This window comes from Phacochoerus africanus, chromosome 4 (assembly GCF_016906955.1).
Source record: "Phacochoerus africanus isolate WHEZ1 chromosome 4, ROS_Pafr_v1, whole genome shotgun sequence".
NCBI classification, from domain to species: Eukaryota; Metazoa; Chordata; class Mammalia; order Artiodactyla; family Suidae; genus Phacochoerus; species Phacochoerus africanus.
The window spans coordinates 23,107,737-23,133,553 of record NC_062547.1 but is presented as its reverse complement, the minus strand read 5'-3'; the positions used below and the strand labels follow the sequence as shown (position 1 = coordinate 23,133,553).

General features: G+C 37.7%; 1 long non-coding RNA gene across 2 annotated transcripts in view; it reads left to right on the top strand.

The window, feature by feature from the left end:
- Positions 1-13,588: 13,588 nt before the first annotated feature.
- LOC125125227 (uncharacterized) overlaps positions 13,589-25,817 on the top strand; it is a 44,687-nt gene continuing 32,458 nt past the window's right edge. For both annotated transcript variants that reach the window (XR_007134379.1, XR_007134380.1), the window contains exons 1-3: positions 13,589-13,615; positions 23,346-23,464; positions 25,564-25,652. This is a non-coding gene — a long non-coding RNA (uncharacterized LOC125125227). The remainder of the gene's footprint in view (positions 13,616-23,345; positions 23,465-25,563; positions 25,653-25,817) is intronic.

Below are 25,817 nucleotides of genomic sequence, written 5' to 3'. Positions count from 1 at the left end.
CCAATTGTTAAGACAGTCCCCCATTCTGAGCACTTGGCACATCAAAAGACCAGAGGGTCACATACATCAAAGAATCCTTGATGATGAAAGGGATTTTTCACCTAGATAAGACCTAAAAAGCTCCATGGGATATTTATTTATTACCCTTGTTCTAAGATCAAACATGTCCCAACTCAGCCAGATACCAATCTAAACTAGGTATCAATGGATTAAAAAGTGAGAAGCGAGAAGATGAAACCAGTCAAATGCCAGGGCTTATATATACATACTTTCAGCCTTGAACACTGAGGTTCTTCAAGAACTTTCAATTCACATTATTACAGAAACGGAAGTAGCCTCCTAATTTAAGCTGCCCACTCTGAATCATACAGGGGAGTGTGAGGAAAGTTTTATAGTCAATGAAATAAAATCAACAAAAACGTAAAGTCATTAAAGTCAAGAATTAATAACTCCATTGACAAATCTATTAAAAAATCTAAGTACCACTGCTGTTTCTTTGTCCTAAATGTTTATCCCTAGAACTTAGGATTTGTATGGACGTCACTAATCTGCTCTCACCCCTTTTAAAAATAAATACTTCCCTCCATGTACACAGGTAGGTAATTCAATTTCATATCATGTTGTTACTTGTTAGTTGTTCACAGGTCTCTTCCTGCAGCTTCATGATATGTGACAGCAGATACACAACCCCTTTTTTATGATATCCAATTTCATGCACGGGCCTAGTATTTAGTATTTAAGCTTTAATTAACAGATTAGCCAATTATATCCAGACAATCTTTGTACCTTAACTTCATTCTACCTGAGATCTTCCCATTCTAAAGGAAAGAATGTCTCCTGCCAGTTCTCAGCCTTGGCTGCAAAATTAAAAACACCAAGAAAGCAATTTATTTATTTATATATATATGTATCATTTTAGTAGGCTGCAGCAGTGGCATATGAAAGTTCCCAGGTGAGGGGTCCAACCCCTATCCTCATGGGTGCTAGTTGGGTTTGTTAACTGCTGAGCCAGGACAGGAACTCCCAAGAAAGCAATTTAAAACAAATCAGCTCATCCGCTACCTTAATTAAATCAGACAAAGATTAAACAAGTATGTATAAGAATTATCCTGGAGTGCCTGTTTAAATTCAGATTCCTGGACCATACAGCTGGAGAACCTGATTCATTATACTTTGGCAGGGCCTTGGAATCTGCATTTAACAAAGAACTCTCTGGTTTGTGATCATTTGCATTCATGTTGATATTGTAGTGCTGGATTTAGTCTCCTGTGGAATGTGTCTGTGTACAGCTGAGCCCGTATTCAACACTCTCCTTAAAAGGTTAGTGGAGTCTGGAGATGTCCTCACAATAGTCATGCACTAATTATATTAGGAGAAGGAGTTTTCCATTCCAGAAAACCTGCAGTTTAAATTAAAAATAGCATCTTCTAACCAGCCCCTGTGTCATCGCATGCTAAGAATTGATAGTTGGGTTTTGCTATAAAATATTTACTACTTAATTATTTAATGCTTTCTTGGAGGTTTGCTTCATGTTAGTCCTACTCTGTCAAACTCCTTGAGGTCATAAATGATTAGAAGCACAGAACATGGAGTTAAACCTGGATATTTGTCCCAGCTATATTACTTTCTAATGCAGCCATATGTCCACAGAGTCTGCACCTGTGTGAAATAAATACAAATACTCTTAATTCATAGGGTTCATTTGACATCCTTTAGGGCACAGCACACAGCAAACCCTCTATATTTTTAAAGCTACAGACCTCGTCTTTATAATACTATCTTGCACCAGGTACAAGACTGGCATTTTACAAGTATTTACTAAATATTTGTAACTGCAGAATAGTAAAAGGATCTAATATTGTTTTAAAATGTCTACTGGACATACAGCACGATGCTAATGGTTTGCATCCACTATCGCAATCACTTCTTACAACAAACTCTAGGAAAGCTGGCAGATAGAAAAGCACATTCAGAGAGTTTGAGTAACTTGACTAGAGTCAGAATGTTCATGAGAGGCAGAGTTGAGATTTGAACCTGCAGTGGACTCCAAGGCCAATGTTCTTTCCATTGCACTGCATAATACCAACCTCAAGGGGAGCCCAGGCCGGTGTTTCATGCACTCAAAGGGCCTACTGTGGCCTTCTGGATCTGCCTTCCCATAGAGTAAGGAAATCTCAGGGAACATATTCAAGAGAGCACTCCCATTAAAACATGCATCCTCAATTCTAGTCTATATTCCAGTTACTCAGGACCCCAGATTTTTCTACCCCCAAATCCCTGGGCCAACTTGACACACTCTGGCACACTTCAATACCTGAGGAAAGGTCAAGGGGCAGTGTGGTGAACATGGGGCAGTTATTGTTTTCCTGGTCCCTGGAACATCTGGATGGAACAGAGGAGGAGAATAGAAAGTGAAGAGGGTTGATTGTGATTCTCCCTGAGCCATCATATTCTGGGAGTCCAAGAAAGCCAACCTCGCACCTGCCCTCCATGCTGGAGTAAAGACCTATTTGCCAATGTATTTTATTTGCCAATTTGTTGGCTTAATTTATAATTCAACTATTTAGATATATGGTATATGGCCTTTCTTTTATGGTGTTATACCCAGAACCCCAGGAATACTGTGATGGGAGCACCTGGAAGAAGAAATATATTGCTTGTTTGATTTTTACTGTTTAGCTCCAATTTGTCTCAGAAGTAAGATTATAAGCATAGATTTTTTAATGTATTTAGAAATTTCAATTATCTTACTTCAAAAAAATATTTGAAGTGATTTCTATTTCTCAAGACCAGAGGAAATAAAATAATCAAAACAGGAAAATTTTCAACCGCATAATCAAAGAGGAAAATAAATATAAAAACAGAGGCTGAAAGATTTTATAAATAGCTCTGAAGGGCACAGCAAATTGAATAGACTCCATAATATTTATATTGAGAATCTGAAAAAGTGCTAGCTTTCAGTCACACAGCTCTTGCGTCCAGAAACTGCATTAAGAGGAAAATTTCCATGCTGTGACTACTACATGGAGTGCGGCCAGGGAGCTTTCTCTGTGGTTTCATTAGCAGAACTGGATATGTGATTCTCCCAACCTAAAATCTTCCAACAGCAAAAGGAAAAGTCAGCAAAAAACAAAGGTTCCAGATAACAGTCCATGTGTAAGAAGGTTTCCTGGAGTTGCCTGGGGGCTCAGCAGGCTAAGGATCCTGCAGTTGTCCCTGCTGTGGCTCTGGTTACAGCTGTGGGTTCCATCCCTGGCCTGGGAACTTCCTCATGCCACAGGTGCAGCCAAGGAAAAAAAAAAAAAAAAAAAAAAAGCTTTTTTTCATGTGGTAACCACACAAGGAATTACCCACTGGTGGAATCTTAACCTTAAACTGGAGAAGGAGGTTCTGCCTCTAGAAGCAGATGAAAATGATTTCCCATCATTATGTATACTATGTTTCAGAAGTGGGTTTGAACAATTTGCATTTTTAAAATCTGGTCATCTTTTTAAAATTAATTTTCCTCTATTGATAAGATTACACATATCTGTTTTTGAGAGCTCTGATGACGATTGTTTTCTCTGTTGCAAATTGGTCCTGGTGGGGTTGAGAAAAGAGTGAAGAATATGTTCACATATTTATTTATTTATTCCACCAAATAGTCATTGAGGGAGTGTCTATCACGTGCCAGGGATAGATGAAGATATAGATATAGATATAGATATATAGAGAGAAAATAAGGTGGTGGGGATGGATTTGGCCCACATCTGTAGTTTGATGACTCCTTCTATAGTGTGTAAATAAGCATCCTTCAGCAGTAATTCAAGGCATAGTGTGAATTAGCAACTCAGCCTTAATTTAATTTTACCTAGAAGTTTTCAACTATTCACTTATTCATTCACTCATTCATCCACTCATTCATCAAATATTTAATAATATCCTACATGGCACCAGCCCAATGTAAAGACCAATTGTAATGTATCATATCTCTCCATTTCTTTTTCTTTTTCTTTTTTCTTTTTTGTAGGACCACACTTGCGGCATATGGAAGTTCTCAGGCTGGGGCTGAATCAGAGCTGTAGCTGACGACCTATGCCATGGCCACAGCAACTCAAGATCCAAGCTGCGCCTGTGACCTACACCACAGCTCACAGCAACTCCAGATCTTTAACCCACCAAGAGGGGCCAGGGATCCAACCCGAAACCTCATGGATACTAGTCGGGTTCATTATCGTTGAACCACAATGGGAACTCCCTCTCTCCATTTCTTTTTAATAAAACTGCCCAGCTAATGATAATTATCATATGGGAAAATATTTTTGCACATACACATTTTCTCAAGTAATCCATGCACCATAATATTGTGGGAATATGAGTCCCAATTTGGAGATGAGAAAACATAAAGCCAAAACTGGAATGAGAATTTTGGAGTTTCCCAGTGGCTCTGTAAGTTAAGGGTCTGGATCTGGCATTGTCACTGTAATGGCTTGGGTTGCTACTATGGCACAGGTTCAGCCTCTGGCCCAAGAAGCTCCACATGCAACCAGAGAGAGAGAGAATCTTGAGGGAATACAAGAATAAGAATTTCTTTTTTTTCTTTTTTTTGTCTTGCTATTTCTTGGGCCGCTCCCTCGACATATGGAGGTTCCCAGGCTAGGGGTCCAATTGGAGCTGTAGCCACTGGCCTACACCAGAGCCACAGCAACGCAGGATCTGAGCCGCATCTGCAACCTACACCATAGCTCACCGCAACGCCGGATCGTTAACCCACTGAGCAAGGGCAGGGACCGAACCCGCAACCTCATGGTTCCTAGTCGGATTCGTTAACCACTGCACCACGACGGGAACTCCAATAATAAGAATTTCTTAAAGACATTCTGACTTACCCCAAGGACATGCTTTTTTTTTTTTTTTTTGGCTATTTTTTGGGCCGCTCCCAAGGCATATGGAGGTTCCCAGAATAGGGGTCTAATCAGAGTTGTAGCCACCAGACTAAGCCAGAGCCACAGCAACGTGGGATCCAAGCCGCATCTGCGACCTACACCACAGCTCACGGCAACGCCGGATCATTAACCCACTGAGCAAGGTCAGGGACCAAACCCGCAACCTCATGGTTCCTAGTCGGATTGGCCAACCACTGCGCCACGACAGGAACTCCAGGACATGCTTTTTTAAGCACAACCCTCTGTGGGTTTTTTTGGGGGGGGGGGTTGTTTGTTTTGTTTGGTGTCTGTTTTTTCAGTAGAAAGCAGAAATGGAAAGGGCCATGCCTTTTATTCATCCACCCATTCATCCATCTGTCCATCCATTCATTCCACCCATGTTTGTTGAGAACCTATCCCGTATTTAACATTGAGGATAAGGTTTATCCCTAGCCCTATGAAACAGACTAACTTCAACTTTTAGTGCTTTAACAACAGGTGCCTCTCTCTCTCCTGAAGCGTATAGTAAAAGCTTTTCTTAGGAAAGGGCTGGAGGAAATGAAAAATGATTGCTTTCTCCCCGGGTCTGCTTATTCACTTAAGGGAGACACTAGCCTTACTTCACCCACCAATATACAACCCCTCCCCTGTAAACAAAACATCTGAAAAAATAATCACTTAGTAATTCCATTAACACCAATATCTATCTTTGATTTGAATATTTTTCTATACCAAATGGTTTTTAAATACTCAATCACATCTAGCTTAGGTCAAGCAATCCCCTGAAATAAATCTGTGAGAGCTCTGGTCCCTCTTGGCTTCTATGAAGTCTTGATGTTGGCTGTCCTACCTTAGGGCTCTAGAAGATATCTCTTGCAGAGATTGGAGAAAAACAGCTTATGAATGTTATCTTTTTTAAAATGCATAGGTTAATCAGTATAATAGTTGACTGGTTAGTAGCATGTAAATTATGCTTTATTGGTAGTAGTCTGGGTGTCAGATCCTGTCCTAATACTTTATATCATACTTCATGGGGTAGTTTTTGCTATTGTCCTCATTTTACAGATGAATAAACTGAAACTTCAGAACTTCAACTGTTTCCTCTCTAGGGAGTGGTGGAGGTAAGATTTGAATAGGTACTCTAAGTCCAAGGGCCTCAACTTTTAAAGACTTCACTGTTGGAGTTCCTGCTATAGTGCAGCAGGTTAAGGATGTGGCACTGCTGCAGCAGCAATGTAAGTTGCAGCTACAGCTCCAATTCAATCCCTAGCCCAGGAACTTGTGCCTTAGAATCACAAACCTCCACCATATTGCCAAAGCTGGGGGCTCTTCATTCTGCCCCCTCTACTTGTCTTCCTCTCCCCAAGGGGAGGTATGATAGAAGAAACATTTGACTGGTTGCCTAAGAAATTCAACTTCCTTTCTTCAGTGAAACTTCTTTCTTATCCCAGAAAAGGCATAAACTGCCACATTCTTAAAGATGCCCATGGATGGAAAATGATAACTTTCTTTTTTCCTATATCTCAGATCCCATCTATACTCACAATCTGAAGTGTATTAACTACTTCTAGTCTTAGGGATTAGGAGGCCTATTTAAACCCATTCTTGGAGTTCTCGTCATGGCTTAGTGGTTAACAAACCTGACTAGTATCCATGAGGATACGGATTCGATCACTGGCCCTTACTCAGTGGGTTAAGGATCCCGAGTTGCCATGAGCTGTGGTGTAGGTCGCAGATGTGGCTTGGATCCCGTCCGTGCTGCTGTGGCTGTGGCGTAGGCTGGCAGCTACAGCTCTGATTCGACCCCTAGTCTGGGAAACTCCATAGCTGCGAGTGCGGCCCTGAAAAGACCAAAAAAATAAATAAACAAACAATAACAAAAAACATTTTAAGATAAAAACACATAGCTGAAAATAAACTCAAAATAGCTTAAAGGCTTAAGACATGACACCATAAAGCTCCTAGAAGAGAACACGGGCAAAACATTCTCTGACATAAATTGTACATATGTTTTCTTAGGTCAGTCTCCCAAGGCAATAGAAATAAAAACAAAAATAGAAAAATGGGACCCAATCAAACTTACAAGCTTTTACAAAGCAAAGGAAACTCTAAAAAAAATAAATAAATAAATAAAGGAAAAAAGAAGAAAAAGAAAAGACAACCTATGGAAAGGGAGAAAATAGTTACAAGCGATGCAACTGACAAGGGCTTAATCTCCAAAATATACCAACAACTCATACAACTCAACAACAACAAAAATGAACAAGGCAATATAAAAATGGGCAGAGGACCTAAACATACATTTCTTCAAAGAAGATATAAAGCCAGTAGACAGATAGTCAGTAGGCACATGAAAAAATGCTCAATACGCTAATTATTAGAGAGATGCAAATCAAAACTACACTGAGGTACCATCTCACACCACTCAGAATGGCCACCATTAATAAGTGAACCCTCCTAAACTGTTGATGGGAATGTAAATTGGAACAACCGCCATTGAAAACAGTATGGAGGTTCCTCCAAAAACTAAATATAGAACAACCATATGATCTAGTGATCTCGCTCCTGGGCATATATCCAGACAAAACTACAATTCAAGGGAGATCCCTTCGTGGCTCAGTGGTTTACGAATCTGACTAGAAACCACAAGGTTGCTGGTTTGATCCTTGGCCTCACTCAGTGGGTTAAGGATCCAGTGTTGCCGTGAGCTATGGTGTAGGTTGCAGACTCAGCTTGGATCCTGTGTTGCTGTGGCTGTGGTGTAGGCTGGTGGCCACAGCTCCAATTAGACCCCTAACCTGGGAATGTCCATATGCCACGGGAGTGGCCTAAGACATGGCAAAAAGACACACACACACAAAAAAAACCCAAAAAACAAAAAACTACAATTCAAAAAGATACATGCACCCCTATGTTTATAGCAGTGCTATTCATAATAGACAAGACATGGAAACAACCTAAATTTCCACCAGACAGATCATGGATTAAGAAGATGTGGTACATAGCTACAATGGAATACTATTCAGCCATAAAAAGGAATGGAATAATGCCATTTACAGCAACATGGTTGCAAATAGAGATTTTCATAGTAAATGAAGTAAGTCAGAAAGAGAAAGATAAATACCATATGATATCACTTATATGTGGAATCTGAAATATCACACAATGAACCTATCTACAGAAACAAAACAGAAACAGACTTTAGGTCATAGAGAACAGATTCATGATGGCCAAGAGGGTGGAGGAAGGGAGTGGGGTGGGCTGAGAGTTTGAGATTAGTAGATGCAAACAATTACGTTTGGAATGGATAAGCAAAATGTCCTACTGTATAGCAACAGGGAACTATATCTGGTCTCTTGGAATAGACCATGATGGATGATAATATAAGAAAAATATACATATGTATATATGTATATGCATATATACACATTTTGTATATATACATATGTATATGCATATATACACATGTTTGACTGGATCACTTAGCTGTATAGTAAATATTGGCACAGAATCAACTAAGACATAGTTGACAACTAAAACTGCTCTGCACAAGGGGTCATTTTATGTTGATAACATTTATATCCATTTAGAAAGTATTGGTTGAGTGTGAAGTCACATGGAAAATGGTGTAGCATAGGCATATATGGTATTATTTATTAATCTGGGAAGTTAATTCTAGTCATCTTCTTCCATATAGTGTCAAAAACAAAGTTTCCATACAATTTTGCCATTTCAGGTCCATTTTAACCTCCTTCGGAAACTTTATGCTTTGCTTGTTCTGACAGTCCATTAGATTGGATTTGTCATTACATAGGATCAATCTGCCTGTGGTTACTAAAGCATTTAGAAAGGCAGTTTTCAACTCCAGTGTATATCAGAACTGCAAGGGGATCTTTTAAAAAAAAAACCAAAAAACTGATGCTTTGGCTGCACTCAGTCCAGTTCAATCAGAATCTCTGAAGTATGCATGGAGTTTGAATATCATTATTTTAAAAAATCTTCTAATGTGCTTCTAATGTGGAGTCAGAGTTAGAAAAGGCTGACTTAGTTAAGTGGGAAACAGAATCTACGGATAGAATCTTTATGGGGAAATGATCTGGATAGGAGTTTTTCTTATCTTGGATTTCTAGGTAATGAGAAATTGCCTTATTGCTCATTATTCCAGATGGAAATTTGGAGTTTCTTCCAAAGCATTTGGAAGATAGACTGAAAGCTAAAATATATGTCAAATCAGAATCCTCAAAATGTTAGACAGTCAGTGAATTGGGGGCACACTTCAACTGGTCTGCCAACTTTCAAATGTGGTGCAATTATTATCCAAAATGTACTTGAAACTAGCTTAATTTATTCTTTTATCTTCTCTTTGATGTAACTATAGATGGAAGTAGAGCACAATGTAATTGTGTTATTTCAGACAATAAAACAAATCATCTACCACAGAGAAGCAATCAAGCCATTTACATTTGTCATGGTTGCCTGAACACCTGTCTTTTTTTATTTTTAGGCCTAGCTATATTTGCCTAATAATTCTAGTCGAAAAGGAATCATCAACACAGCAAAATAAATATTTCTTCAGAAAAGCAGAATTTAACCGAAGCACCTAATCAACATATAAACTCAGCATAGAACAGTGTGAATGTTTCTAGGGAGTACTCACATTGAAGAAGTGTTGGCTTTATTCCTTTCTTTACAAAAAGAAAGTCTTCTCCATCAAAACTCACTGGCTAGTTTTCTTTTGATAATGAGAATCTTACTTATTTGCTTTGAAGCAATGAAAAACATTGAAGGTGGTACTAAAAGCTGCAACCAATGAAATGCTGAAGGCATCTCAAAGACATTAAGTCATGGGAAAGTGTCCAATGCAAAATTTTACTTATGCATTAAATAGTATGCTATCTCCACCTATAATATACTAACAGGCAGTGTAGAAATGGAATAGTGAAAGAAAGGCAATTCTAAAGAACACAGACATAGGACTTTAAAGTCTTACTAAGCCTTTAACACCACAAAAGTGATTGCTTATGATTGCAGAGACTAATTTCTATCACCTGCATCAGGGACTGGCACACTATCTGTAAAATATCAAATAATATATATATATATATATATATATATTTTTTTTTTGTCTTTGTAGGGTGGCACCCATGGCATATGAAAGTTCCAGGCTAGAGGTCCAATCAGAGCTGTAGTCTCTGGCCCATACCACAGCCACAGCAATGCAGGATCCAAGCCATATCTGCAAGCTACACTACAGCTCATGGCAACACCAGATCCTTTAACCCATTGAGCAAGGCCGGGGTCGAACCTGTGTCCTCATGGATACGAGTTGTATTCATTACCACTGAGACACAATGAGAACTCAAGAAATGATAAATATTTTAAACTTTTTGTGATGTACAGTCCCAACTGGGGCTAAACTCATTGTATTATGGGAACAATGAGTCCATAAATACATAAACTGATGGGCTTGGCTGTGTTCCATTCAAATTTCATTTATTAGCAGTGCTCATTGACAGGTAGGTCATTGTTTGCTGACCCTGATTCAAATAAACTTTTTTTTTTTTTAAGAAATTCTGCCTCTTGGAACCACATGACTGATCTGGAGATTGATTCTACATAGTTTGCAAGATTTCTGATGTATCTGCTGTTTTCTGGTCAGTTGATTTGAGATTTCAAAAACTTTCTGCTAGTGTATTTCAGAAAAATCAAGGGCTGAGATAATGCTAAAAGAAACTTGACAGAAAAGAGGCCATATTTAAAATGTCTTGTAAAATCCCTTCTAACCCCTTAAAAAGGGGTTTTAGAGCAAAGCTGAGTTAAGAATAGGGAGATTGTTTGGGTAAAAATAACCACAAACTATACCTAAGAGTTTGAAGACATGATCTAAAAATAGCTCAGTTTTGAAAGTTTTCTTTTAAATTCACTGTCATAAGTCTACGTGTTTGGTAACTGACATACTTTTTACTTTACAATTCATTGCATCTTCATGTGTGACAACTTTGTGTTTTTGTATGTAGCCAAGTTTTCCATTGCTCAAGATTCCCTAGATTTTAGAGAGAAACAGAGCGAACTCAAAATTCTAAATTTGCATCACTATAGACATTTTCTAAAAGGCTTCAGACGGAAAACACACTTCTTGTTTGGCAGAAACATGATTGAAGCTGGGAGGTGATGTCCCAAGAGCCCACATTAACTCAGCTCTGTTGAGGAAGCTGGTCCTTAGAAGCATCAAGAGGAGAGAAGGACTTGGCATCAACTTTGCCGAATCATAAACTCTGCTTTTTACAATTATTCCTTTTACATCCCTAATGGGTTTTTTCAGTGCTACATTTTCGAGGTCCCGGTTTCAGGTCACTGAAAAGGCTCTGTAACTCTGAAACACATTTCCAAGATGCGGAAATAGTTTTGGACCAGAGTTTTTATGTGTGATTAACCTTTGTAGGGCACATTCGCCTTTATGGACCTATCAAAGAGAGGCTGAGTGAAATTATATATTTATTAACTGCTTTCTTCAATTCTTTCTTTGAGGAACTTATTTATCAAACAGGATTTAATAAATCAGTCTTCTTATGTAATCAACAAATATAGTGATGCCTTTCCTACTCCCCAAAAATAGTCATAGTTGAGAGAGGAGGAATACAAAGGATACACAGTTCTGGTCCCTGTCTGTTGTGGAATATTCAAACTCATCCCTTATTTTCCCAAAAAAAAAAGAGAGAGAGGGAGCACTTAGTCTTATTGGGGGCAATCGGGAAAGTTGAGGAATAGAGAATCAAATGCATAAAACTAAGAGTGTTCTGAACTGAGAATTCAATACATGTTAGCTATTAAAATTTTATTAAGACTATAACTTTATTAATTATTGTTATTAATAATGGATTTACTCGAATGACATATTGGAAAAGGACTCTTTCTCATAAGGAAAAGAAAAATAAAAGAAAATATATGCAAAAATAATGTGGCTTTAATGTCAAAACCATTGTATATTTAACATTTTGAAATTGTCTGAAGCAAGCATGTAAATTGATAAAGAAATAGCCCATTATTCAACTTTCTCCTCTGCTGAATTTTAAGCTATGAAACAGCTATAACAGAAAACTACTCTTCTATGCGTTCACTAAAAACTCATGAAATGTGTATTCATTAGCAGCAAGATAGGAGAATATAAGCATGGGAAAGAAGCACATGCATTTACACCCATGCATACATACACTCACACAGACATTAGAGTCGTTCAATTGAAAGGAAGTCAAATCTTATTTTTTGATGAAAATATGGAGCCCAAAAATAAAGCTAAAATATTATAAATACATACAAAAACACAAAGCTGTCACACAGGAAGATGCAGTGAATTTTGAAGTAAAATGTATGAGCCAGTTACCAAACGTATAGACTTACGTCAGTGAATTTAAAAGGAAACTTTCAAAACTGAGCTGCTTTTATATCATGGCTTCAAATATTTTAAGAAAATTAATATATTTTAAATTGAAAACTTGAATAGTTGGAATTAGAACAGACAACGATTTGATGATATTCTACTCCTTTAGGCTTATATTTCTATTCCAAAAATGACTTAGGACTGGTACTCAATGACAAATGGATAAATCTAATAGAGTGTGGCTTGATCCAAGGAAAATATGGCTAAATAACACAGTGTCTGTGCCAAATGCTTAAAGGAAGCTTATAAAACAAATGCTTGAAAATATAGGACATTTCCTATAGCCCTGAAACAGCTGAGAAAAAATTTCCAGATATCAAATAAAATAACAATAAAAGTCATTTGTTTGGCAAACATGTTTGTAGTCATGTTTTTTGGATCAAATGAATAAAAAGAAAAATACACATATTGGTTTCACTGGCTACAGAGTTTAAATGCTTAATGAAGTTTAACTAATCAATTAAAACATGGAAGGTAAAGATCATCACCTCCAGGTAGGCAATCTATCTAAATTCTACACTAAATTTTCCATTTTGTGACATGGTAGGAAGGCATGAAATGAAATGATGATGGACTTCATGGGTGCATGCTAGTAAACAGCCAATCAAAGAACCATAAAGAAACTAATGGAGAGTTCAAACCACTAGCATTAGATCTACAGTCTGAGATTGGCATTTTTTTACAGACTCTATGTCTGATTAAAAACTCCTTTTTCAGGAGTTCCCATGTGGCTCAACGGTTAAGAACCCAAGTAGTATCCTTGAGGATGCAGGTTCGACCCCTGGCCTTGTTAAGGAACCAACGTGGCCATGAGCTGTGTTGTAGGTCACAGACATGGCTGGGATTTCACATTGCTGTGGCTATCCCTTAGGCCAGTGGCCGCAGCTCTGATATGGACCCCTAGCCTGGGGACCTCCATGTGCCATGGGTGTGGCCCTAAAAAGACAAAAAAACAAACAAACAAAACAAACAAAAACCTCTTTCTTTCTTGCTTCTACTGTGTGCCCAATTCTGAGAATTATCACTTTGATCCAGGTGATGCTAATTCTCTGCTAAGGACTTGGCTTTTTTCATTGCTTAATGGTTACCATAGAAATACTTCACTCTGGGAGAGATGGGATTAAGATGGCGGCGTAGAAGGACTGGAACGCAACTTCTCTCCTAAAAACAACAAAATTCACAACTAAAGGCTGAGCAATCTTCACCCAAATGGACGGGAAACCTTAAAAAAGATATCCTACTCCAGAAGAAAAAGAGGAGGCCACTTCAACAGGTAGGAGGGGCGATTTCGTGATATAAACAACCCATACCTCCTGGGTGGGAAGCCTCACAGTCTGGAAACTAACTGGTTCACAGAGACTCACCTACAGGAGTGAGCATTCTGAGCCCCACATCAAACTCTCACGTGTGGGGATCTGGCACAGGGAGAAAGAGCCCCCGGAGCGTCTGGCATTGAAGGCCAGTGGGGCTTGTGTGCAGGAGCTCCACAGGACTGGGGGAAACAGAGACCCCATTCTTAAAAGGCGCACACAGACTTTTACATGCACTGGGTCCCAGGGCAAAGCAAAGTCTCCATAGGAACCTGGTTCAAACCTAACTGCAGTTCTTGGAGGAAATTCCTGGGAAAACAGGGGTGAATGTGGCTTGTTGTGAGGGAAGGACATTGAAGGCAAAGCTCTCAGAAATATTCAGCAGCTGCCTTTCTCTGGAGGTGGCCATTTTGGGAAAACTTGGCCCCACCCGTCCGTCAGCACTGAGAAGCCCCAGGGCAAACAACATTCCAGGCGGGATCACAGCCCCACCCATCAGTAAACAGGCTGCCTAAAGACCCCTCAGGCACACAGCTGCCTCTAATCCCCTCCAGAGACAAAGCCCCACCCACCAGAGGGATTAGAATCAGCTCCAACTACCAGTGAGCAAGCATCAGCCCCTCCCACCAGGAAGCCTACAGCAACACCCCCCCCCCACCAACTTCAGCCATGAGGGGGGCAGACACCAGAAGTAAGAGAGGCTACAAGTGTAGTATCTGTGAAAATGTCACCACACCAAAAACCTATAAAAATGAAAAGACAGAGAACTATAACTCAGATGAGGGAGAAAGGAAAAACCCCAGAAAATCAGAAATATTTCACTCTGATCTGCACCCCAAGCATAGCAAATCTAGTCATCGTGACTCAGCAAAGAGGATCCAGGTCTCCTTTCTAAGTGTTACTTATTAATGCGAAAGTCAATTATTAATGTGTGATAAATATGTCTTGCTGAATTTGCTAAGCCAGTGTGAACAGATAGCTTCTAGATCATGTTTTATTGAAAAATAAATTAGAAATCATTGTCATTTACTTACAAATTTAATATTTCTCTTGGAACAAGTACCAACAATTTTGAAAAGCTTTTAGATCCTTAGATTAATAATACATGTGTTGCAACTAAACATTAAATGAAAGGCCCTTGAGATGGAAAAGGCGTATTATAGTACTTCTTGTCTATGTCTTGGTGTTCATGGCAAGATAGTTACCCACAATCTGGTCCGGAGAGGTTTCATTCATTCCATATTGGAGCTTACACAACTGTTTTGGAAATCATCTCTGTATTCTACTCACAGCTATAAAAGCCTGCATTCTTTCTATCCATCACAGTTCTTTTTTGTTGTTGTTGTTGTTGTTGCTGCTGCTATTTCTTGGGCCGCTCCCACGGCATATGGAGGTTCCCAGGCTAGGGGTCTAATCGGAGCTGTAGCCACCGGCCTACGCCAGAGCTACAGCAACGCGGGATCCGAGCCGCGTCTGCAACCTACACCACAGCTCACGGCAACGCCGGATCGTTAACCCACTGAGCAAGGGCAGGGACCGAACCCGCAACCTCATGGTTCCTAGTCGGATTCGTTAACCCCACACTGCGCCACGATGGGAACTCCCCATCACAGTTCTTATCTCACTACATTGGCAAATGACAACTTTTCTCTTTTGCTCTGAGCTCCTATGACATCAATTAATAAGTTATTAATAAATGATTACCTAATTTCGTTTCCACAATGGACTTTGTAGTATTTTGAATTTCATGTTCTATTGTTCTTCCATTAAATGCAAATTGTATTACTTCATTGTATATCAAGAGATGAAAGAACTTCCTAAAATGTATTAATGGGTTATTCAGGAAACTTATGATAATACCTGTTTATTTTCTCTCAAAATTATATGCCAGTTATAAATTATAAACTAGTCTGCATATAGAGATCATGAGACTGTGATTCCTCAGGAAATTTTCTTTATCTCCCACTAAGAGTGGTCCATTCATGTGATTTAGGACAGAGAGTACAGAGTTAATTTTTTAAAATCTAAGGCCATTTTCTTGTCATTTCTTCAGGCATACCTAGACTGGGATTGATAATTTCACTAATTTCCCATTTCATTCTAATACAGTAATCATTCTTTTTGTATTGTTTTGTCTTATTTTTCTTTTCTTGTTGGTCTTTTTTTAGGGCTGCACCCACGGCATATGGAAGTTCCCAGATGTCAAATCAGAACTACAGCTGCTAGCCTATACCATAGCCACAGCAATGCCAGATGGGAGCTGCATCTGTGACCTACACAGCAGCTCACGGCAACACCAGATCCTTAACCCACTGAACGGGGACCAGGGATCAAACCCATGTCCTTATGGATACTAGTCAGGTTCATTACAGCTGAGCCACAACAGGAACTCCAAGTGATCATTTTGATGTAAATGCTGGTTCAGATGTATTTTTCTTTTCCATGGCTATCTTACTGCCTGTGGAATAAAATCTAAATTCTTTAGACTGGCAGCTTCTCAGTCTCTGTTGTCGCCTTCTTCTCCTTCTTAACAGCAAACACTATGAATCTCTCTACTTCCACATTTCATTTCAAATTCCTTCAAAATAATCCATCTCATTGCTTGCATTTCTGCCCTGCCAATTCATTTCCTCCCGCCACAGTAATACAGCCTCCTTTTTCCTTCTCGCAGCTCTCCTACCACGTGCAATCATTTACTAAAACTGCTCCTGCTAAAGAGACCTCTAACTTCCTAATTGCCAAATTCAGTGACTATTTTAAAACTTCTTAGAATATTATATTTATGGCCTTTGTAAAACTCTCTTTGGCTTTCTTGGTTCTCCTCTTGATTTTTTTTTCCTTCTCGTTCAACTGCTTCTTTAAGCCTCAGGATCTTAATCCACACCAGGTCTTCCATTTCAAAGTCTCTTTGCCGTCATCCCTCTTTGGCTGGTGACAATTCATTCTTCTCCCTTTACATGCCACGACTTTAAAAATCTTCCTAGGCTATAAAAAAATCCCCTTGTTTTACTTTCTAAATTACCTGGTCCTGAAATTTTACTCCATAGCACTTATCATAATTGCAATTAAACAATTATTTATCTTGTGTCTTTCTTTTTTGGCTTGAGACCTATTTTCAAAATGACAGTGCTAGGGTCTACCCTTAGAGCCTGGCATGTAGTAGAGACGCAGTGAATATTTAATGGATTTTGAATAAGTAATTTCCTCTTCCTTTCCACCCCATTAAATGTTATTTCTCATGGTCCTATCCTTTACTCACTGGACTTCTTGTAGTGCACACTGAGTGGTCCTACACAGTCTCACCTTTTACTATAAATTTTATATTTATGGTAATGAAATAAATATCACTAGCCCAGAAATCCTTCCTGCTAGACAACCCTACTTGGATTTCCCACAGGTATTGCAGAACCAAACTAATGTGGAGTCATTTATGTCGGGAACAAAATGGAAATAGTCAACACAGACTCATAAAGAAAACTTAACTTTACAGAAATCTATAGCTCATCTGACAGGCCAGCAGAAGATACCAGACAGTCTCCAAACACTAAGTCTGTTTACATTATCTCTGAACTTACTTGTTCACATGACTCAGCTACCCTGATCCAAATAAGAACCCTAGGCCTAAAAGATCCAGGTAACTTTTTCAGTTACCCAATAAAAATCCTTGAGTCTGGTGAGAAACTCACTGGTCCTGTAAACTTAATTTTCCTAGCTTGCAATTTGTTTTATTCAGTGTGCAGATTTTGGTTTTTGACAGTATTCAAACTTCATATATCTAAAACTTAGTTAAGGAAAAAAAAAAAAAAGAGTTCCCCTTGTGGCACAGCAGAAATGAACCCAACTAGTATCCATGAGGATGCAGGCCTGATCCTTGGCCTCACTCAGTGGGTCAAGGATTCAGCATTGCCATGAGCTTTGGTGCAGGTCTCAGAAGAGGCTTGGATGCTGCATTGCAGTGGCTGTGGCAGAGGTCTGCAGCTGTAGCTCCAATTTAACTCCTAGCCTTGGAACTTCCATATGCCACAAGGTCGTCCCTAAAAAGCAATAAATAAACAATGCATTTATTTATTACTTTATTTTTATTTATCTTTTGTCTTTCTGCTTTTTCTAGGGCCTCTCCCATGGCATATGCAGGTTCTCAGGCTAGGGGTCTAATTGGTGCTGTAGCCAACGGCCTACACCAGAGCCACAGCAACGCAGGATTGGAGCCGCATCTACAACCTACATCACAGCTCACAGCAACGCAGGATCCTTAGCCCACTGAGCGAGGCCAGGGATCGAACCCGCAACCTCATGGTTCCTAGTTGGATTCGTTAACCACTGAGCCACGACGGGAACTCCAATAATACATTTTTTAAAATAAAACTTAGTAAAGGCATAACCTTCCTCTCCCAGCTCCCACCCACATCATGTTCTACCTTAGCACAAACTACAAATATTGTTTGTAATTCCGACTCGCCTCCATATTTCTATTTCTAACGAATAGAAGAAATGTAGACACCTTCTCATATCCCCACCGTCCATCCAATGACATACCAAGTCCAGCTAACTCATGTTGCTTTCTTTTTGTTTTTTAACAGGACCCTTCAACTCATCCTACCTATAATTTCCCCGAAACATCTCTTCACTGTAGTATTGAAACACCCTCCTTATATTTTTCTTCTTCTGCCAGGCAAGCAGCTTATCCAAAGGTCAAATCTGAGGAAGCTGCTCAACTACTTAGCAAGTGCGAATACTTCATCACCATCTATAAGCTAAATTCAATAAGTCAATAGGCTCTACAAGTCTTTAATCATTGTCTTAACCTTGTCTTTGGCAATCTCCAAATTGCATATTTTGCTCCAGCAACATCAAACTACTTACAGTTCCATACTATGTGATATTACTTACTCCTTTTCCTTGCTGTATGTTGTCTCGGAAAAGCCGATGCATTCCCTCCTTCCAGCAGGCTAACTCCTAGTCATCCATTAAGGCTCAACCCAGGCTTTCCTTAAAATAAGAAGAACCTGCTTTCCCCTCCCTAAATCAACCCAGGTCTGTTGCCCTTCTCTCTGCTAACACTGCATGCACTGTCTCTTCCATTCAATGCATCCTATTATATTTGCAATACTCCTTGAAGACAAGGACTGTCCTTAATTTGTATTTCTGACAACTTAACTCGTTGGCAGGTAGCAAGCACTCAATGAATGTTTCATGAATAAACAAATGTTACTTAGGAATGAAAAGTCACAAAAAGGGTCAAAGATTTAGAACTAATCACTCATGCCAGTTAAAAAGTCTATAACTAGGGTCTCATTCTCAAGACTATCACTTACTCATTTATGTGGAGAGACAATGTTCCTGCTGTATTTCAATGCTGTCCCATATTAACCATTAATGCTTTCGTGTATTCATCTACTATTTTCTGATATCTTCACTTTGGTTGAATTCATTATATATCCAAGGTAATGCTTGTACTAAGGATGAAAAATAACGAATGAAAATTGAGGTATAGATGCTTAAAACTGTCAGGAGTACTTGTCTGGTTAATTGGGTTTTTTTTTCAGAATTGTTAATTTGAATCTCCAATTTTCAAAGGTTAAACTTCAAGATTTTAGAGGTAGGCCTTGTGTTCTCTCTCTCTCTCTCCCTTAGATATTTGGCAAGTAAAAAGTTGTTCCCTTGTGTTTATCTCATAAATAGTTTAGTGTGCTGTATTCTGAGAAATATAAATATTGACTTTATGAAATTGGTTTATATATTTTCATGTAAAGAGTTACATGCTAAACTGCTCTCTAACAAAGATGTTGAGCAATCGTGATCTGTAAAGGGAATTCTTTTTTTTTTTAATGGAAAGGGACTGGAACATATTTAGCTACTGTGTTAGTCATAAATATATCCATAAATGACATTTTATTAGAATATAAAAGTAAATCCTAATGCAACCTTAAAAATAAGATACTAAAACCTGACAGATTATGATAAACATAGTTTGATTAATTCATTTTCATCTTTGAATGCTGGCTGATCTATAATGTTTTCCATTTGAAGTTCCTCTATGAAATTCAGTATAAGCCAGTATTGAAAACATTGCCATATTAACCAAATCAGTGCTTCAAAGGCATTGGCCTACCCAGTTCATTAGCAAAGTTGCAGGAACAAATAAGACTGATATTCAATTACCAAATCATATCCCCTAAGAGAAGCCTGTTTTCCAGAATATGACTTAATAGAACACAAGAGATGAAATATTCTGAAGATACTATTAACAGTTTTATATTCTGAATAACAAAGATCATTGCTAAATCATCAGAAAACTTCAATTCTCTTCTTTCACTCTTAGATTTCTTTCTAACTTTGGTGCATTAGAAAGCATGTACTTGGATTTTTTTATCTCTAAAGTGGAGATAATAATATTTACCTTGGGCTTTGTAAGGACTAGACATGAGTGTAGATAATTGTAACAATATGATTGTTGACATGTCCAGACTGCAATTCCTCCCTGAGGGCAAGTTGCAACTTTTGCACTTCCATTGCACTCTAGAAGAATTTGCTCTTATGACCTTGCCCGACTTAGAGATAAATGTTCTGGCCACTGTTTACCAGTGGCTGATTTTTTTTTTTTTTTTCTTTTTAGGACCACACCTGCAGCCTATGGTCGTTCATGAGTTAGGGGTCAATTAGAGCTGCAGCTGCTGGCCTGCACCACAGCAACATGGGATCCCAGCTGCATCTTTGATCTATACCTCAGCTCACAGCAATGCTGGATCCAAAGCCACTGAACAAGGCCAGAGATTGAACCCACATCCTCGTGGATACTAGTTGAGTTCTTAACCTGCTGAGTCACAATGGGAACTCCTACAAGTGGTCAATATTATCTGGCCATTATCATTAACAATGAGATAACATTAGTATGAATCACGGAATCAAAGTGACAATTATCAGAAATTTTCTAGGAGGATGAGCAACCATCCTGGTTTACCTTGAATTAAATGGTTAGTGGAGTCTAAGAAATCCAGTGCTAAAACCAGGAAATTCTGGGCAAACTGAAGTGAATTGGTTACCCTATCACATAGGAGTTAACTCTTTTTAGTTCACTGTTATATAACCAAAGTCTTGAGTAGGACTTAAGAAAGTTTTTCAATTCATATACACTATATGTATGAATTAACATAAAAAATAATCTAACCATGTTTTAATTTTACCATTTTTCCCCCCATGATTTGTTTTCTCCCTTTCTATTCAATGTTTATGGCTTCAAAATATTAATAATTATGCATACAGATAACTGTACTATTCAGAGAAAATTTGATACATCAATTAAAATACACTCACATACCATTCTTTCAAGTTTCAGCACATAGGAAAACAGGTGAAAGCACTTTCTAAGCTATACAGCTCACAGTTTTCATTTTTGAATTATCCTACAAATTCCTAATGGTAGGCCAATAATTTCCACAAGCCCAATTTATTTCTGACATTAATCTAATTTTGGATTTTTACTCAACATGAGTGCTTTTTCTGCTTACTAAAATGGCTTTTAAATAACTATCACAAATCACTCTCAGGATTTTTTATTTTCTTGGCCATGCTTGTGGCATGTGGAAGTTCCCAGGCCAGGAATTGAACCTGTACCACAGCAGTGACCTGGGCTACTGCAGTGACATGGTCAGATCTTTAACCCACTGTGCCACAAGGGAACTCCTCTCAGGATTTATTATAAATCAAATTTTATAAGAATTTAAGAACATTAATAAATTGACAACATGGCTGAAAAATGAGATTTGCATCTCATTAGTATTTACTGTCTGATGAATTATATATATACTATCATTTATCTTTAATAGGAAGTATGGTAACAAGTTTATGTGCATAAAATTTTATATATATATAAAATATACTGTATCTTTTAAAGCATTTTTCAATATTGTGAATTTCCTGGTTTCTTCTTTTTCTTGGAGGTAGAAGTTCTATTAATTATAATAAAAATATCCTGTCTTTTAAGTGGAGTTCAATAGAAATAAAAAGAGGCACCACTCCTATAATGCTAAGGAAATAATTTATTAATCTATATGAATTGCCCCTAATACTGATAGGATTGAACTCCAGATTGCATAACTAGATGTGTTGCAATGACTGATTCTCATTTTTTAGTACATCTAGAAAATCTGAAAACAGGCTGAATGCCCGGGATAAAATATATTTCCACATAGAATAAAGATATGTATTAAAAAACTAAAATGTAATTGAGTTCATAAAGTCCAGCATTGACTTTTCAAGAGTGACTTAATCTCAAGACGCTTGAAAAAATTTTAGGTGAGAATACACAGCTACACGGCATTTTTATGGACAGAGTTAAGTAAAGTTCATTTTTTTTTAACATTCATTTATGTCAATAAATATCTCTACAAGCATGAGTTAGTCTGCTTGAGGGCTGCTGGAAAGAGAAACTTTATTACTTCTCTCTTTCATTTTGTAAAACTTTATTTAAAAAAAAAATAGAACTAGCCATGGGACTGGGAAGTCCAAATCAACATTTGACTTTTGAGGCATTTTACAAATTTTGTTAAAATTAAGCTTTTTTTCATAATGATTCCATTAGTAAAGAAACCCATGATTTCCTTAGTATTACAAATTATTTGAATTAAAATTTTGTAGTAGTTACCATAAAAAAGTATATTCCATAAAAATATCATAATTACTCTTGTGTATGTTTTAATACATTTAGTTCAATTGAGGCTTCATTCATTTCTCTCAGAATTATACATTTTACAAAACTAGCAATTGTATGTTTAACTAGAAATTAAGTTCCACTTTATTTTTACAATTTGGAATGTGGAACTAGGGCTGAAAAGTATGGAGATCTACTAATTGCCATTCAGAAGCCTTACTGATGTACAGACATAATAAACATAGGGATTCCCATAATGGATGGGTTTCCGTTGTGATATCCTAGGACTGAGCCAGGTGGATATTCTGCCAAGTTCTCAGGGTTAGATACATTAATCAGAATGGACTCTGCTGCCCCACAGAGACTAACCCCTTTCCTTCAAACCACATTGAATCTTCTCTTTGATCCACATAAAAATCCATACATTAACTACTACTGCCAACCAGGTAAAGACAGAATTGATACCATTTGGATGAATTCAAATTCAGCAAATCAGCACCAAATGTATAATAAAGTGTAGCATTAATAACCTGGAAAGTGAAATTAAATTACTGGACCAAATATTGAAAGAGACATCTTCATGGTCCAGAGTTTTGTAGAGCTTTGCTTTCGGTATTTCGCCTGGGAGATATCTGAATATCTCCTTTACTGTGCATTAACAATTTAGAAAGTGGAAGGATTTTCCAATACCATGTACTTTCATTAAAATGGCTTAATTGTTTTGTTTGTCTTGTAGCAAACTTTCTTTTTTTTTTTTTCTTTTTTCTTTGTCATGGGCAAAAGCAAAGAAGAATTGCAGTTTTCTCACAGATGCTGAACACTTGGTATACAATGTAATTATATAATTTGATGTGCAATTTGTGTATTTTCTCAAATAATGTTAAGAGAGGTTGACATCTCAGAAGTATTGTTGGCAGTACTTAAAGAAACAAAATGACAGCAACGGGTATGTGTTAGAAGAATGTTTCATTTAGCCTCTAAGTTTGTATCTTAACTGACAGGGCACTATCGTAATTCTAGGATATTTCTTTTTTCTCTCCTAGAGTCGGATGTATCTTATTTTATATCCTGGAAAAAAAATGGCATTACAGCTGGTTTCTATCTAATAGAGAGTTTGTAGGAGTTCATATTTCTCCTTGTGGCAGAAGAGAAAGAATAGAAGGTATGATTTTTTAAGGCAACTGTTTAGACTCATTTTTATCTTAAGTAGCTTTTGTACAGAAATCACATTCTAATCAAATATAAGAATATGTATATTGTTTGGGGGGAGATGTTTTTATAAGAGATCTGACTCTGAAAATATATTTTCTAAGTAATAGACAAATGGCTTCCTAGAAGACTATGACCCCTCACTCAGACATTCACGCTTTATCTGTGATATTTAATGATATAATTATCTTCAATATTATTAAAACTAGTAACCTGAGACACCAAACAAACCATTTAACATTATTTAAAAATTACGTTGCTTCAAAGTGCCACATTATTCATAAGATGAATATTCTTTACTCATGTGACTCTTCTACTTAACCTTGAAGATTATCCCAAAAGGATAAGATATTCAGGGTTTTTTTTTTTTTTTTTTCTTCACCTTTATCAGTATTTACCTTGGAAATGTTGGATACTTTGGGTCATCCATTTAATTTTTTTTTCATATTTCAGGAAATCCTGTTATAGAAATGTCTTATTCCTTTTTGTTCTCCTATGTAAATAACCCTCCCAATGTCAAGTTATTTTCCAACAGATCTATATTCAGAATTTCATAGTATGCAGACCTCCAATGATATCCTGACATTTTATTATAAGACCTTTGATTATAAGACCTAAAAGCATTCATGAACTAGCAACGTTTTCTTCCTCAAAAAAAAAGAATCAACCAATGTTCCGATCATTGACCAATGATCCAAAACTCTAATGACCTATTTCCATTTCTGGAAAAGATGACGTTTGACTCCAGAATATTCAGGATATGAGGGACAATGATTAAAGCTATATCAAGGTCTATGACTATAAATTACACCAAATTCTATTTTGCCACCACAATGCTTGGACACATTCCTAAAAATTTTGGAAATCGAGGTGATAGCCAAGTATGAAACAGCAAGATTCCTACGTAGGAAAAAAACATCAGAGAAGCTTCTTTCTAAAGCACTTTTGATGTTTTCCTAAAGTAAACTGCATATCTTTAGTAGGAAGTATAAATATATATACCACAGTTATCATTAGATTACTTTAACTCAGTTAATTGCAAATGGCATATTTTTTTATATATACGAGTATTTAAGAATACTGCCACTTGGTTGCCTTAGGATAAAATAAAAAGCCATGGACACAGAAGTGTGTTTCACTACAAGGGCAGACCAGATGTTTAAAGAGTCACATGGGCTTTCTGCTGTGGAAGGAAGTGCACTTTGTGTGATGGACTCTAACACATCAGTGCAGCTACCAGAGTAAGGCACTCAAAGCCATGTACACGAGGAAGAGCAAATACAGACACTGCTCATCATACACATCTGGAATTCAGCTGTGTCCTATAAATAGTACATTTATAGCACTCTACCCTTCACCCCCAAAACCTGCAGTGATGACCTTTTGTCAAAGGTATTTCTAAATTTACTGTAAAAGTCAAGTTTGGCTTGCAACCAAGCTTCCATCGATATATATACATTATTTTTTTCTCAAATGTATTCATTTGGGCAGCTATAATCTCTTGTGGGGCTGAACTGTATGCTTGACTTTTCTTATTCAAATGTTTAGTTCAAGTTTAGCTTTCATTCTATTTACTAAAATTTATCTAACTGCTCAGCCACCCTTCACAGTAAAGAGGAATTGTGTGCTGGGACTGACTCCTTAACAATTATAAGCACACATAAAAGAAGGTTTATAATCAGCAAAGACAGAGCTCAGAGAGCGCAAACCAAGGAGAGAAGGCAGGATTCTTTTCCTTCTTGATATTAGCACTTGATATTCCTTGGTGAGTTGTTTGGTTTCTAAGCTGATCTGCAGCATAGAAATATATTAAGTACATACAATACTGAATAGCTTGGCAAATGACAGCCAACACATGTTTTCCCTTTTCTTGGGTCTTCTCCACAGTAAAACCAAATGTGAATTATGTTCCTAACAAAGAGAGGTAGGAAATGGTGGAGAAAAAAAACAAAAAAACAAACAAACAAAAAAAAAACAACAATAGAATTAGTAATCAAAAATAGAGGCAAGATCTTTGCGTGGTCTCAATCATGTGCTATCTCTTCCTCCCAGCTCTCTGACCTATTTTACCAGCAATGATTGGTTTTTCAAACCTGGAGATCATGAAACCCTGGTGTGAGGTCCAGCCTGGAGTGTCATGTGTGAGTATCCAAGCTGCTCATTCATTAGCAGCTGAAGTTTTCTCTACATTGGCCCGCTCTTGTCTCACCAATGAGGTGGCAGGTTTCAAAGGCCAGTAATAAGAAACAGTAATTTTGTAGTCATTTTGTAAACAGTTTCACAACACTTCACACAGATAAAGACAG